The following is a 16,346-nucleotide window of genomic DNA, read 5'->3' as shown; positions in this document are numbered from 1 at the left end:
CAAACATGTCGGCAATGCTGACGAAGGTCGTTGCTGACTTGAAGGTTCTTGCTGTAATATGTCGTTCCATCACTGCCATGGAGATTAAATTCACTGAGTTGTTTACAAGAGTGTCAGATGTTGAGAAATGGATCGATTATCTGGAGTCATCGGAGAGGGAATTAGCTGCTAACCCGCTAGCAACCAAGGTAGATTTGGAGCGCATCTGGGAATAGTTGGAAGACTTTCAGAATCGTAACTGGCGAAACAATGTCCGAATTGTTGGAATTCCTGAGGATGAAGAAGACAGAGATATGGTGAAATTCCTAAACGAGCTCTTCCCGAGTGTATAACAGGACATAAACTGGAAATCGAGGGAGCTCACAGAACTCTGAGATTATGTTATATCGAGCAGACTCAGAGATCCGTGGAGGGAGACAGGCCCGATCAATTTTCTGAGATCATCCGATCTTGTGTTACGTAAGGCGAGGAGTAAAGGAAAGCTTTCTTTGAAGAACCACAACATTTTCTTGTTCCCAAACTTTGCGAATTCAGCAAGAGAAATGTAATCGATTCAAGGAATGCAGGAAACTCTTACATTAATGGAAGATCCTTTTGCACTGATGTTCCCGGCCAAATTGACAATAGATTCAAAGGATGGCCGCATAATGTTAACATGCACACAGCAAGCGATGTCCTTCATAAAGTCAAAGGAATGTGTAAGTCATTATGTGATGCTCTCGATGCAGCTGTGTGGGCCTGACTCAATGAACATTCACTCTACTGTCTGAGGAAACTGAGTGCCTTTTTTGTTTCATTCCTCATTGATAGGCCCAGGGGAGGGGTCTTTTGTCTCCTCAGGTGTGAATTACATCCATATTACATACAAAATACAGTAAAAACAGTGATTTTGTAAACAGTTTTCTATTCGAATATATTGTATTGTAGTTCATTTTTGTGACGTGTTTCAAATATATAGTAATGAGGCATCAGTGTATTACTCTCTGCTAATTTAGAGTCTGGGGATGGAGCTTTAACTTCTATCAAGAGATTATGGGAGAAATATTTAAACTTTGTATTGGAGAATGGAGTATGGGCTATCATTAAAAAAACATAATAGAATAAAAAATTGGGTCCTAACCAGCATCATGATCGCTAGATAGATGGAAGTCGGCCAGAGTGCCCCCATTTCAGGAGTGGTGCTCGGAGATTGGGAGGGTGGCAGCTTTTGAAGAGGGGTCATCTTGAAGACTGTTCAATTTGGACTTGTTTGTGGGGAAATGGGGCAAATATCTGGCATTTTGGGGGGTTCTCTGGGAGGGACAGTGGAGAGAGAGGTGTAGTGGTTAATGTGTGTGATTATTATAAACTCGTCCTCAAGAAACTTCCTCTTACTTTCAACTGCTTTTATTTTCAGCAAACTTAACATGTGAAAATATTTGAATGAACATAAGAAGATTCAACAACGTAGACCTAAACCGAACAAGAGGTTTAACAGACATATGACTAACAGAAATAGAATAATGTGTCCCTGAACAAAGGGGGGGTCAAAATCAAAAGTAAAAGTCAGTATCTGGTTTGGCCACCAGCTGCATTAAGTGCTGCAGTGCATCTCCTCCTCATGGACTGCACCAGATTTGCCAGTTATTGCTGTGAGATGTTACCCCACTTTCCACCTAGGCACTTGCTATTATTCGTTCCCAGACATTTCTGGGGGAAATGACCCTAGCCCTCACCCTCCAATCCAACAGGTCCCAGACGTGCTCAATGGGATTGAGATCAGGGCTCTTCGCTGGCCATGGCAGAACAATGACATTCCTGTCTTGCAGGATATCATGCACAGAATGAGCAGTATGGCTGGTGGCATTGTCATGCTGGAGGGTCATGTCAGGATGAGGCTGCAGGAAGGGTACCACATGAGGGAGGAGGATGTCTTCCCTGAAACATACAGCGTTGAGATTGCCTGCAATGACAACAAGCTCAGTCCAATGATGCTGTGACACTCCGCCCCAGACGAGGACGGACCCTCCACCTCCAAATTGACCCCACTCCAGGGAACAGGCCTCGGTGTAATGCTCATTCCTTCTATGATAAAAGCGAGTCTGAACATCACCCCTGGTGAGACAAAACAACAACTCGTCAGTGAAGGGCACTTTTTGCCAGTCCTGTCGGGTCCAGCAAAGGTGGGTTTGTGCGCATAGGCGACGTGGTTTCTGGTGATGTCTGGTAAGGACCTGCCTTACAACAGGCCTACAAACCCTCAGTCCAGCCTCTCTCAGCCTATTGTGGACAGCCTGAGCACTGATGGAGGGATTGTGCATTCCTGGTGTATCTTGGTCATTTGTTGTTGCCATCCTGTACCTGTCCCGCAGGTGTGATTTTCAGATGTACCGTTCCTGTGCAGGTGTTGTTACACTTGATCTGTCTTGGGCATCTAACAGTATGGACATTACAATTTATTGCCCAGGCCACATCTGCATTCCTCATGCCTCCATGCAGCATGCCAAAGGCTTTATATACTGTATATATATATATATATATATATATATATATATATATATATATATATATATATATATATATATATTTTTTTTTTTATTATTATTTTTTTTTTTATTTATTTATTTTTTTTTTTTGCATTATCAATGTCTATAATCATGTGACCACTGAGGTGTTGTTGGGTGTCATGGTGGGGTTTGGGATTATAATGGGGGGTTGAGTATTGGTTCTGTTTGTATACGTTTTTATTTTCTTTGTTTAATATGGGAATTGATCAAACAAATGTTAATCATAAAATATATTCTGATACTTGCTTAAGGCACTTAGTAAACTAAATATCCACAAGTTGAATGATATTTTCTGTTTTGTTGTCAGTTGAGTTATGTCTGTGAAATATTCATAACTTACACATGCCAAAAGTATGCTTCTGCTTTTTACTTGCCGCTAAATCACAGTTTGCTTGACACAATAGCAATTACCTTTTGCATCAACTGTTGCATTGGCTTGAAATCAACTGCACTTCTTTCAATCGAGTCAGAAAGAGTATAAAGACATCTAAACTCCTGCAGAGAAAATGCCTAAAATTGGGCAAAGAGAAACGTTTTTGCAGACAGGTGGAAATATCTATGGGACAGATTTGTTAAAGCTACGAAGTAGCTGATGGCAAGGAGCAGTGCAGTGCTGATCCTTCAGATTGTGACCCAGGTCTCTTACGTCTCAAAAGAGGTAGCGTTAATAGCAGTAATCAGTAATTAAAAATTAACAGTGCCTGGGGGTCTGGGTAGCTAAGCAAGTATTGACGCTGTCTACCATGCCTGGAGTCGCAAGTTCGAATCTAGAGCGTGCTAAGTTGCTCCAGCCAGCTCTCCTAAGCAACCAAATTGGCCCTGTTGCTAGGGAGGGTAGAGTCACATGGGATAACCTCCTTGTGGTCACTATTATGTGTGGTTCTCGCTCTTGCTGGGGAGCATGGTGAGTTGTGCGTGGATGCTGTAAATAATATCGTGAAGCCTCCACATCCGTGGTAACACGCTCAACAAGCCACGTGATAAGATGCATGGATTGATTGTCTCAGACATGGAAGCAACTGAGATTTGTCCTCCACAACCTGGATTGAGGTGAGTCACTACACCACCACGCAGACTTGGGCATTCCGAATTGGGGAGAAAAATCACACAAAAAAAAGGAGCAGTCCCCAATTAGATATATAGGCATTCAATGAAGCATTGTTTAGAGTGCTAGCTAGCTGACGAGTACATTTCTGATGGCCTTTATTATCAGTATTCCAGATGTAGTGTTCTTTTGATTTTTCTTAACCTCTGATTACTCTGGCCTCTGATCACCCTGCCATGGAGCTGAGAAAATATGTACTTCTGCAAATATTCAGATATCTGCTCTTATCATATTTTGAAATGTTAGAATACTCAACCATGTGCAAGACGTATGGCAGTAAACAACCCCAAGCATACAGCAGAAATAGTAAGAGTAGCATGCTAATCTGAACATATCATACACCACTGGTCGAATGTTTTGCCACAACTACTTATTACTATTTTTCACATTTATCAAAAGCACATCCACCTCAAGAGATGGCTACGGAAAGTCCATAGTGAATACATTACAGTTATCTAGTAGTATTTTAAATGAAAACCACAGAACATGGTTTCATTTTAATCCATTTTGCTTGTCATCTGATCAGCTTCAAAAGTTTAAAATCTGAAGGTTGACATTCTCCAGCGTTTAAAACTTTCCACACGCTGCCATCATATCATAGGATTTTCCCTCACTGTGGGAGTTTACCCCCATGGAGGTGTGAATTGGGGAAGAACTGCTGAGGTTACTATGAAATATTAAAAGATAAATGGGTAAAGTACCAGAGGATGAGGTGGAAAACTTAATTTAAAAGTATTCTCTGCTAGCATAAGACACTTTCTACCAATTTGAATAATCAAGAGATGAAGATCTTATAGGGTCAATGGAGGATCCAAACATCACCATCCTACTAGCAGACAAATGGAGCTGCACTGTGGTGCTCAACACAGCAGATTGAGTTAATGTGCCCAAACTTCATAGCAATAATAAAACATATGAAACATTTAAAAGACTAAGACTGTGGACTGCTTTAAAAAAATAATTTTACCTAACAAAATATATCTCCTTCTAATGGGTACTGTAGCTGAGGAATATGCTGCAAAACTCATATTCCAGTTGACATTTCAAAATATCCTTAAAACCAGATCAATGCACCTTAAAGGTGCTATAAGCTTGGGAACATGCACTGTGTCAGTCTCAACAGTAACGGTGTGGTTAATCAATCAACAGCACTGTCTAATATAGGGCTGTGAGCATCACAGATACAACTTCTCCAACCGCAGAGAGCCACCAGCGTGTATGCACATGAGGTAAACATATCAACTTACATAAAAGACCTTACAAAAACTTGAAATCAATTCCTGAATGTAACGACATGACATAGGGAGGGAAAGGAGGACACAGAACTGGGTTCTTCAACTCAAAATTACAACTTTTAATAAACAATTCAAAGGTCTTTTCAGCAGTCCACACTTTAGCTACACACAACACAGTCGTTTTTAGATGGGTAGCTCACCCTCTCTCATCTCTGGTGTGGTCCCTTTATATCACACTCCCCAATGCTTATGGCAATTAGAAACAGGTGTTAGACATTGTAAGGATAAGGTGTGTTTACCACTTTACCGCTTTCTCTCTCTCCGGATGAATGCTCGACCATGCCCCCGCCGCCACACTGAAATAATATAATTTAATTAGTATAATAATTATTATAACTTTAGTGTCTGTGTTGTGGATTCTTTATCAAAGGGGCATATTCATTTTCAGTTTTTTAAAATACATATTCATTTTGTGCTACAGACAACTACACGTCCATTTGTACACGAGAAGTTACATTCTTGAAATTCCTTCACAAACTCCATGTCAGTAAACAACATGAATAAAAGGGCTTGTATCCTTTTACAGCCCTTATTTTATCAGACACCGTCGAGGACTTTACCCAGCAGTTCTCCGCAGTGAAGAAACAGACGGAGGCCATCTCACATATTCTGCCCTGCCGCAAGCCTGCCGCCATGGGCCAGGCCCCGTCTGCTCGCCGAGGGTGTCCTCCTGCAGCGAAGAAACACCCTGCTCCACCTCAACCCTGGCCCAGCTCTCAGCCCACGCGTCGAGCACCCCGCAGGAAGTCGATGTCCCCCGTCTCATGGACTCGCAAGGCTTCCAGGCGCTCCTGAGTTTATCGACCCAGAGACCAAGACGTTAGCTCCGGAGCAGGTAAGCAGACTTATTTTATGAATGACCTCGACGTATTTCCCTGCTTTTATGCCCATATGTCCGGGGGGCGGGGTATGCAAATACTGTCTGCCTAATTCCCATTGGCCTTTTTTACACTCAAGAGAATATTTGGCACTCAAGAGAGACCCCTAGTGTCGCATCCTCGACACAATGTCGAAGTGAGCAACAGACGAGGAACCCTGGTTACAGCCCAGAATAAACCCCACCTGATCTATATGTATGAGAGATGTCATAACTTAATCGCTTAGCCAAAATTTTTTACAGTATTTTAACATCAAGCTGGATCAGGGAAAATAGATAGTAACTTTCACCTTGGATCTTTGTCCTTTTTAAGAATAAGACTGATCCGGGGTTGTTTCTTGGTTGGCAGAAGCTTTCCATCCTTTAATGTTTCCGTATTAACTTCTAACAAAAGTGGAGCCAGTTCTATAGCATAAGATCTGAAAAGTTCAGTCGCAAGGCCATCTGGCCCCGGGGCCTTGCCTGTAGACAAGGCCTTAATTACCTAGCCAAGCTCCTCCAAGGTTATCTCCGAATCGAGATAATTTTTTGCTCAGTTGTCAGTTTAGGAAGTTCTAATGGTTCCACATAGTTTATAATATCCTCATCAGTAGAGGAAGACTTGGAACGATATAGATCAAGATAGAGTTCTTTAAAAGCATTATTAATATCAATGGCCAAGGTAAATATTTCACCACCAGCAGATTTAACTTTTTATTTTATTTTCTCTCTGTTTTATATATCTAGCCAGAAGTTTCCCTGCTTTGTCCTCTGACTCAAAGTATGACTGTCTTGCCCTGAATAGCCAATTCTCCACCTTCTGCGCCAAAATAGTATTATATATATATATATATATATATATTTCAATCGGGTAAATTCCCTTAGGCCATTATACGACATTCGGCGCTTCAGCTCTGCCTTGGCACTTTTAATATTCCATTCCAATTACACGAGTTCTTGTGCTTTGGATATTTTGGTGAATGAGGCATACTGTATGATCCAGCCCTTAAGAACCACCTTAATTGCCTCCCAAGCCACACCCACAGAGGATACTGAGGACCAATAGGTCTCCATATAGACAATGATTTCAGCCTTTAGCATTAGTAGGAATTCAGGATTTTGCAAATATTAAAGCACCGACTATATGATTTATTTTTCTCCGTATGTGGCAATTAACAACTTATAAAATGAGGGACTTAGGTTTTATATATATATATATATATATATATATATATATATATATATATATATATATATATATATATATATATATATATAAAACCTGAGTAAATCCAGTGGACTGAGACCAAGACCAAGATTTGTACACATCCTGTGAAGTATCAATGTTGATCATGTAACTATGATCAAGAACTGAGTCCATCAAAAGATTAAAGACTTTGATTAAATTCCCATTCAAAATTAATGTCAGTTTTAATTTGTGGTCGGTTAGTTATGCCAAACTGAAAATGACATGCCCCCTCTCGTCAAGTCAGTCAACAGATTGTCTTTCACGGGGGCTTGGGTAGCTCAGCAAGTAAAGACACTGACTACCTCCCCTGGAGTCGCAAATCCAGGGCAAGCTGAGTGACTCCAGCCAGGTCTCCTAAGCAACCAAATTGGCCCAGTTGCTAGGGAGGGTAGAGTCACATGGGGTAACCTCCTCGTGGTGGCTATAATGTGTGGTTCTCGCCTTCGGCGGGACGCGTGTTGAGTTGTGCGAGGATGCTGCGGACAATAGCGTGCCGCTTCCACACGCGCTATGTCTCCACGGTAACGCGCTCAACAAGTCACTTGATAAGATACGCGGATTGACGGTCTCAGATGCAGAGGCAACTGAGATGTGTCCTCCACCACCCACATTGAGGCTAGTCACTACACCACCATAAGGACATAGATTGCATTGGGAATTGGGCATTCCAAATTGGGGAGAAAAGGGGAGAAAAAAACAGATCGTCGTTCACAAACAAGATTTCTGGTACATTAATTATTTCACAAACAAATGCACCAGTGCCTTCGGCTATTGGTGTTACAGTCAGTTTCTTTACAGTCAAAAAAGAGCCACTAAACTTAAGTAAGCATATAGTCTTCAAACCAGAGCTTATTGGCTTTGAAAGAAATTGATTTCAGTAAATAAGAAATATCAGAGCCAGAGAATGAAAGTAAAATTTGTTAAAAAATAGTTTCAATCACTAACAAAATCTCATTAAAACTAAATGATGAATGTTTTGCTGATAAATAAATAAATAAATGTGGACCTCAGGGCAGAAATTCAATGAATAGCATCCCTAAATCATCATCATCCCATATTCAAATCATGTCAAAGTGCAGATGGATGGCAGTGGGAACTGTATTCTGAAAGATTCAGAGTGAAATCTCAGTTTCATGCCTGTGGACTGATGATGTGCTTCTGAGTCTATTCTGAAATGGCCCCATGTCAGATGTGCATGATGAATTTTAAATTTCAGGGTCAAAGTGAGCAGAGGAGAGATATTTCATACCATGAATGACTGAGGCAGAAACATACTGAGGCTGTAGAGAGACCCCTGTGTAATTCAAAATCCAAACAGTCTCGCTGTGGTTGTAGAGACTGTTGAACTCTCCTTATGAAGGAGAAACATTGTTTCCAATGATGATGAACATCAGAGCAGAGGTTTCTTCTCACAAGCATGAGCACATCTCAGAATGGTTTTAAGTTTTGGCAACATAGGAGTTAAATTCACATTAAAAAAGTGTATTTTGCTTTATGGTACTCATATTACCTGATCCCAAATAATACATTGGACCCAAAAAGTATTTGGTTGCACTACCAAAATGCAGTGTTATGTTTGAGTCCACCTTAGTCGAGTCAGAGTCAAATCCAAGCTTGATTAATTCATTATATTTATCACATGTAAACCCCACTCTGCTGATGGAAGAAGCTATAGTATACATGTAGTATGTAATGCAGGAAGCAATAACATGTGCGGATGCCATGACATAACGCAATTGTTTGTTGTTATTGTGGTTGTTCTTGAGTGGTGAGGGTTTGAGATCGATGTGGTTCCTAATCAGCAGATGTTTGAGATTGACGCAAACGATGTTTTTTCCCCTCCACTCAAACATAGACTAAAGACAGTGAAAACTCCGTTAGTCATTTCAACCAGGGTTAATATTGTTTCGAAAGTTAATTTAGTTTTTATTTCTACTTCATATTCAATTTGTCCTTTCAAGTTTCAAGTCACACTAAATTAAAAAGTTAAGTTTTATCTCTATCTAGATAGTCTCTATCTGCCGATTGATTTGGGGAAATATATACAAATGAGATACACTCCCTGAAAAGTAATATCTCATGTTTTGACTGCAAATGCTACACCTGAAAACACTGGAAAAGCCCATTGCTAATATTATGGCCATTTAACATGTACATGACAGTGTTGTTGTGCCATGGGGGGCGTGGTCATGTTTCGGTCTGTGGGAGAGAGAGAGTGGTTAGGCTCGTCACCTGGTTTATAATGATCTTTAACACCTGTCTCTCATTATAGTGATGGCGGAGGGAGATTTAAGAGCCACGCCACAGCATTAGTGCGAGGGAGAGTGACCCAAGAGCACAGCAGCCAGAGTGTGCAACATTTTATTTAAACTTTTTTTTTTTTTTGAGCAAAAGAAATTGAAAATAAAAGAACTGACCTTGAACTTGCTTTGTTGTCTCCTGACTCCTCCATTGCCCGAACAAAAGACTTTGTTTCAATTGTCTAGTTAATTAATGGAACACGGCACAATGCTGCGCAGTTCTGTGCACTGTTCATGTACCTAAAACCCTGATGCATCCATGTGCATCTCACAGCAATGGCAGCCATGTTGTTCTGCAATAATTATGAAATCCTTTAATACCAACCAAAGTAAATTTCACAGAGCTCTTTTACAATTGTACATTCTTTGGTTTCTCCGTATCTTTCCAAAACCCCACACTCCAAAGATACCAAATTAGCTTTATTGAGACAGAAATTGAGCAGAAATGGTTGTCAAAAACAACAGCAGCAAAATGGTGCCCCCAACTGACAACTGCTATGAACAACATAGCATAAAAATGTCATGATGCCTCAATAATTCGCTGAAACTACAATACTTTGAGAACATGAAAATTATTGACAGGCAGAAAGCATCGCAGACCCCAACCTGCGGACACATTTTTGTTTACCGTTTACAGAGTCTAGAGGTGTCACAGACATATAAAGTCTCACTAAATGGCCGGTATTGCTTGAAAGTCAGAATTTTGAATGTAGTTATAACCACATATCATTGTTTTGTAATGCATTTTTAAATGAATTATTAGTCATTAATAAATTATAAATTAATCCTTAACAAAGGGAACATTACTGTAAAGTGTTAACCAAAAGACTAATGAAAGGTGATATTGAAGACATCATTTTTTTTTATAAATGAATAAGCAATTAAAACAATATTCCAAAGCAAAAAACAAACAAAAAACATTTCAATTATGAAAGAAATGTAATAAAGAAACACCTGGAATAATTTTTAGAACTGACAACATCCACTCAAACCAAAGTTCACTGCAACACTTTTCAAGCCTGAAATCACGGGCAAATCGGAGCTCGCTCCTGTGAGCGATGATCCTAATGTATGAACTATCAAAGATGCGATTTGAGAGAAGTGCCGACTCGTCGCTGATGTCAGCAAGATATCTTTAATGTTAAATATCTGGACCTGTCTACGACTCCAAATCGTGCAATGTGTAATAAGTTTTGACTGTATACAACTGTAACATTGACCTACAGCCAATGAGAGAGCAAGAAACGGGGCACGGGAAGTTTCAGTGGGAGGAGTCCTGATGTACCTGCAACAGAACATCAACTAGCATAGCTGCGGAATCAAGAAAGTCTCATTGGACAGGAAAAATGAGTGGAACATTGGAAGGAGCACCAGCGCCTATTTGATGCTTCATCTGAACTGTACCACAACCGGGTGGAGAAAAATAAGAGTTGGAGAGAAATCACTAATTCTCTTGGACAGTCAGGTAAGCAAATAAGAAGATTTTTCAGTTGGAGCTGCTTTTTCATATTGTAACCAATAAAATATATGATTAAAAACATACACATCATATTCTGAAATGCATAACATATGATCATGCATTTGTTTTCATATCTCGTATCACTTCTCGTGTGTACTCTGTTGTGAAACATAATTTGGAGTCCAGGCAGAGTCGTCGGGGATTCGTCAATAGTGAAATGACTTGTTATTTGTTCACCCCTGTCGCCGATTCGTCATGTAATTTGAAAATGCAACAACTTCAGTGACAAGACAGACAGTTGTGTAATGGTACCACGATCCGACGTCTTTGAAAGTCGTGTGGTGTGTAAGAGCCATTAATTGTTATATTGTGAAAAAGAAAACTAAATAAAATTATTTCCATCTTAAAGTTTTTTATTATTATTTATTTATTTATTTATTTTATACAATATCTTAAGACTTAAGGAGACCCGGGCTAGTTGTCACAACTTTTACTCAGCGTAGGTTTATTTTTCAAAGCCATTATCTACATAGCCACATACATTTAAGTCTTGGTTACAAAAAAGCTACTGAACTTTTTCACAACTATTGCCATGGAAAAAAAGATACAATTAATTGAACCCACATTTGACATATTTTGTTTATATTTAATACAATATATTAAGACATAGGGAGCATGTTGTCACCCTATATGGGGTATGAAAACCGCCATTAAATCATAGATTTATGAAATGGCATTTGGCTGAAATATTTATACCTGTGCTGAGTTTTACAAGATTTACCTTCTGTTGGCTCGACTGCAAGCATTTAAATGTTCACCAGCCCACACGTTTGAGTTACAGTACATTTAGTCGCCCCCTTAACAGGCTCTAGGCATCCACAGTAGCTCTGTCTTACAATTACCATGACCTCATTTCACCTTTTGTCAACCAGCACAAAACCCAATACTTCAGCTGCCTTTACAACTCCATATGTAATCCATCAGGACACAATTAATAAAAAATGAAAAAAATGGGCAGCACCTTGTGAGACACAGACAAATGGGCACATTCTGCGAGAAACAACTATAAATAGCCAGGACAAGAATTAATTACCTCTCATCAAGTCTCCTGTTTTCATTCAAGACAGGTTGAAACATTAGCCTACAGTATATCCTTTTTAGTTCATGTAAAGTTTGTGTTAATAAGTCATTGGAAAATTGGCTCAGAAAAGTGAAGTTAGATCTGAGAAAAGCTCTAGCGTCAGTTTATTTGCAGATATCACTTGCTTTGATATTATGTTATCTCTTTACTGAATTTTTATACATTTATGGTTTGGCCAATTTAATTGATTTGTCAATTACGTTCCAAATATAACACCAAAAGCATCACAAGCAGAGCACAGCTCTGTATCATTTATATGGGGGCTTTTTACACTTGTGACAGCTACTTACTGATAAATGCTGGCAAACACTGACAGCATGACTATGGATGCGGAGTATTTCTATGAAACACAAACAGTATATTTATTGTGCTGCAGTTCAACGCACCAGGTAGAGCGCAGGCAGGCAGGAAGCTCTGGTCCAGTCCCACACTGAGATGTGTGTTCACCTTGAGTGGGGGAGCTGAATGAAATAGTTCACAAAAGGTCACAAGGAAATCAACGTACTGTACATTGCAATTCTGCCACACATACACATACACACATATACACACACAAACTCAAATATGTTTTCTCCTCTCAACCTTAGAATTTCTCACAGAGCTGCCACCTGCCTATGTGAGAGCAATTAGTGTGATAAATCTATATTTTTACACTTACTGAAGAATGTCTAGGATGTTCTGGGTGATTTCTAGTGCACTGCTACAGGGCCGTGCTCAGACATTTTGAGGGGGAGGTGCTCAAGTGAAAAAAAGGGCACCCCTCTCATAATTATGTATAAAAAAATAAAGTTACATAGAGTAGCACATATTTTACTTACATAATATTTTTTTTATTTCAACACCGATACGCTCATGCAAATGTGTAACACTCAACAGATTACTGCAAAATTATCAATTCAGAGACGATGGTCTTTAGCATTCACTATTATCAGTGTTTCCCACAGGATTTTGTGAGACTGTGGTGGGTGGATATCTATTTTGTGCTCCAGTAATAATTTAATCATAAACACATTGGTTGCATAGATATGAATGGTGACGCCATGGCAAAAAATCTGCACCCACAATTCATGTTAAACGCAGAGTTTAACGCAGTTCACAAATGGCCAAAACACAAAATCAACTAGAGCATACAATTGAGCAAAAGACGTGAAGCAAAAGTGGTTACCGGAGTTGAACTTGCTCCTCAGATGCTGACTGGGAGTGAGAGAGTCTTTGCAGAAGCAACGGTGCAATACACAATGCTATAGATCTTTTATGCTATTATGAGAAGTGTAAAAATATTTTCGGGTCATAATGAAACTGTGGGGGGCCGCCACAGTCTAGGTAACTAATGGGAAACACTGCTATTTCTACATTTATCACAAGAACAGGCAACACCAGAGAAAGCATTGGCACATTGTGTATGCCTTAATGGTCTATAACCATTCAAATTCAACAAATCTTTACACAAAATTGAAAAAGGCTGTTCTCTGAATAAATAAAATAATAAACCAGCCAATCTACCCTCCAAATTACAAAGTAGGCCTATGTCAGTTACAACAATTAGGCTAAGTGTGTTATGTGTTCTGAGGTGAAGGGACCAGGATCATTCTGCTTTTAAAATTACATTTAGATGATCAGTTAATCTTTTAAATCTGAGCTTGTAAAGGCCCTGGACTATTGTATTGAAATGACAATCATTTGGCTTCCTACAATTACCAGTCAATTTTGTGTCACAAGAGTAAGAATCACTAATTTACTAGGCTATATCTTAAAGCTTTTGCTAATCAGTGGACGAATCATATATTTGCAAACTGACTGGTGACAGGTCGGCTAATGTTTCTGATATCCAATTATGATTGACTATTAACCACATAATGCATATATTTTTTTTTTCAGTTGCCTGAAAAGGAACTAGCCTGCCGGAGTTCACTCATTTTTCATTGACAACAGCTTCACAATGCTATTTTATGCCAACACCAGACTAGCTTGCTTGTTGTTAAGCTTAATGGAGGGCTCTTGCCTAAGTTAGTCTGGCTGTATTGAGATGTTAGTGGTTTCATTTCACAACAGTGACAAACAATGCCGAAGCTTAGGGCAAACACTATCGTTGCATGTCTGTCACCAATGAAGGCGAGATGTGGATGCTGCTCCGCAGGGCACTCGATTTGCGTGCATTAACTTTGGTGGCTGTGACAAGGGAAGTCGAAGAGGGAGGGGTAGGGGCTTGTGCGGTCTTGCAGAATTAGAACTCAAAAGCAGTTGTCGGGCATTTCAACACGCTATTAAATGAGAGTTGATGCATTGGCCAAATTTAAAAAACTAAAATATAAAATTAGAAAAAGAAATAGAAAAAAGCATTGCAAAAAGGGCACTTATCTGTCAAGAGGGCAGATGCTTGAGCAACACATTGTGGTGAAAGTCATTCGCCACTTATCTTTCCGGCTTCACTCTGCCCTGACGCCGCTCGGCTCCACCCTGCTCACCACATACCCCCATCGCCGAACTCAAGTCGGGGATTACTCTGGCCTGTGACCTACTCCCCACCACCCATCTCTAGGGAGGGAGCAGTGACTGGTCACACCGTTCTCCTGACCCGACCTGTCCGTGCCTGGGAGGGGGAACAGGGTGAAAGAGAGGAGAAAGGGAGGGGCAGGAATAGCAAAAGGGAGAGAGAAAGCAGAGAGGGGAGAGAGAGGAGCTCGCTGGCCCCAGATATGCCATCGAGTGGTCCTCGGCCCGCTGTCCTGCTTCTGTCTGCGATGCCGGGTGATAGCACAAGACCCCTTGGCCATGCCTTCCTGTTGCCGGTTGATGCGGGGCTACAGCGCCACCTGATGGAACACTGAAGTCTTGTGGATTACGTTAATGCTGGCTTTATGTGCTCTTTGGAGCTTCAAATTTTGGTCACCATTCACTTGCACTGAATGGATCCGCAGAGCTGAGATATTCTTCTAAAAATCTTTATTTGTGTTCTCCAATAGAAAGTCATACACTTCTGGGATGGTATGAGGGTGGGTAAATTCTGAGAGAATTTTAATTTTTGGGTGATTTATTCCTTTAAACAAGATTTAAAAAAAGAAATAAATAAAGTTTAAATAATGCTGACTTATGGCTTCAAGATACCATCGATTAACAACCTTATGGTAGATCTGTCTTTAAAGGTTTATATGTTATTGTTAAAAATGTACGTGTCTATGGAAAAAATGAATGGGATTTTTACTTGTGGAATCAGACTGTTGCACTCTATAGTAATTGATGCTTCACATAGCAAACATCACTAATTACAGTGAAAGTCCCCAGTTCCTGTCATCAGAGGAGTGATTACTGTCAGTTGTGACTATTTATTTTCATCTCTGCTTTGGAATAATGCTGTGGCAACACAGAGTTCTTTCTAAATACTTTTGAGTGTGAAATGTAAGTTGTTTGACCTTTAAGAAATGCAGTCTGTGGTGAGGTCAGCTGGCGAGTGGAGGTGTGAAAGGTTTTTTTTGTTAGGGTGAGTGGCTAGCAGGTAAATAGGTTGGAAAAGCTCTGAAAAAAGACTGAAGTGACAGTATGATGTGATTATAAGCTTCAGCCATGGTGCTTCTTTCAGCTTTAAACATTAACTCCATCTGAATTCCTGTACTGTCAGAGTATGCAGAGTGTGTACAGTCAGATCCGACCATATGCATGCTCGAAATCTCTTCTGGTTATCTCTTGTGACTCACGTGTGTCAGGAGCAAAAAACACCTGTCTCATCACCACTGTGCTCTCGAGGCAAACAAGGTCAAACTATCAAAAGGGCTGTTTCATCACTATGGCCACTGGAGAAAATGTATTATTTTCGTGGAAATTTTGACATTCTTGTCTCTTCAAAAGGGAAACAACATTGCAGTTCAGTGCAATTAATGCCTTTCCAGGGCCGTGCACAGACATTTTGAAGGCAATTGGCTTAACTGAGGACAAGGGCAGACTACCTACCACCTAGTACTGTGACACAAATTGTGCATCATTGACGGTACAGCAGAAAAGAACGATATTTATATCGATATTGAAGAGAAGAAACAACCACTCCCCCAGGCATAATCCCATACATGGGACGGCTACTGTCAAAACTTCTTATTACTATCATAACTTCAGTTGAAACACAAACATTGATCTCTGAAATACTTTCGTCATATAATGACAGTAAATCTCCACTTTCACATTCTTCTTTTGTTTTTGCCAATTCACATTCTTTATGCATACCGCCACCTACTGGGATGGGAGTAAAATTTTAAGTAAAACAATTTTACCACTGGAGTCTAAAGGATTACTTTTATGCTGCTTGGACCCTCAATTCTGGCCACCATTTACTTTCATTGTATGGATTTACAGAGCTGAAATATTCTTCTAAAGACCTTTGTGTTCAGCAGAAGAAAGAAAGTCATA

Source organism: Xyrauchen texanus, chromosome 26 (genome assembly GCF_025860055.1).
Source record: "Xyrauchen texanus isolate HMW12.3.18 chromosome 26, RBS_HiC_50CHRs, whole genome shotgun sequence".
Taxonomy (NCBI): domain Eukaryota; kingdom Metazoa; phylum Chordata; class Actinopteri; order Cypriniformes; family Catostomidae; genus Xyrauchen; species Xyrauchen texanus.
This window is presented reverse-complemented; position numbering follows the sequence as displayed.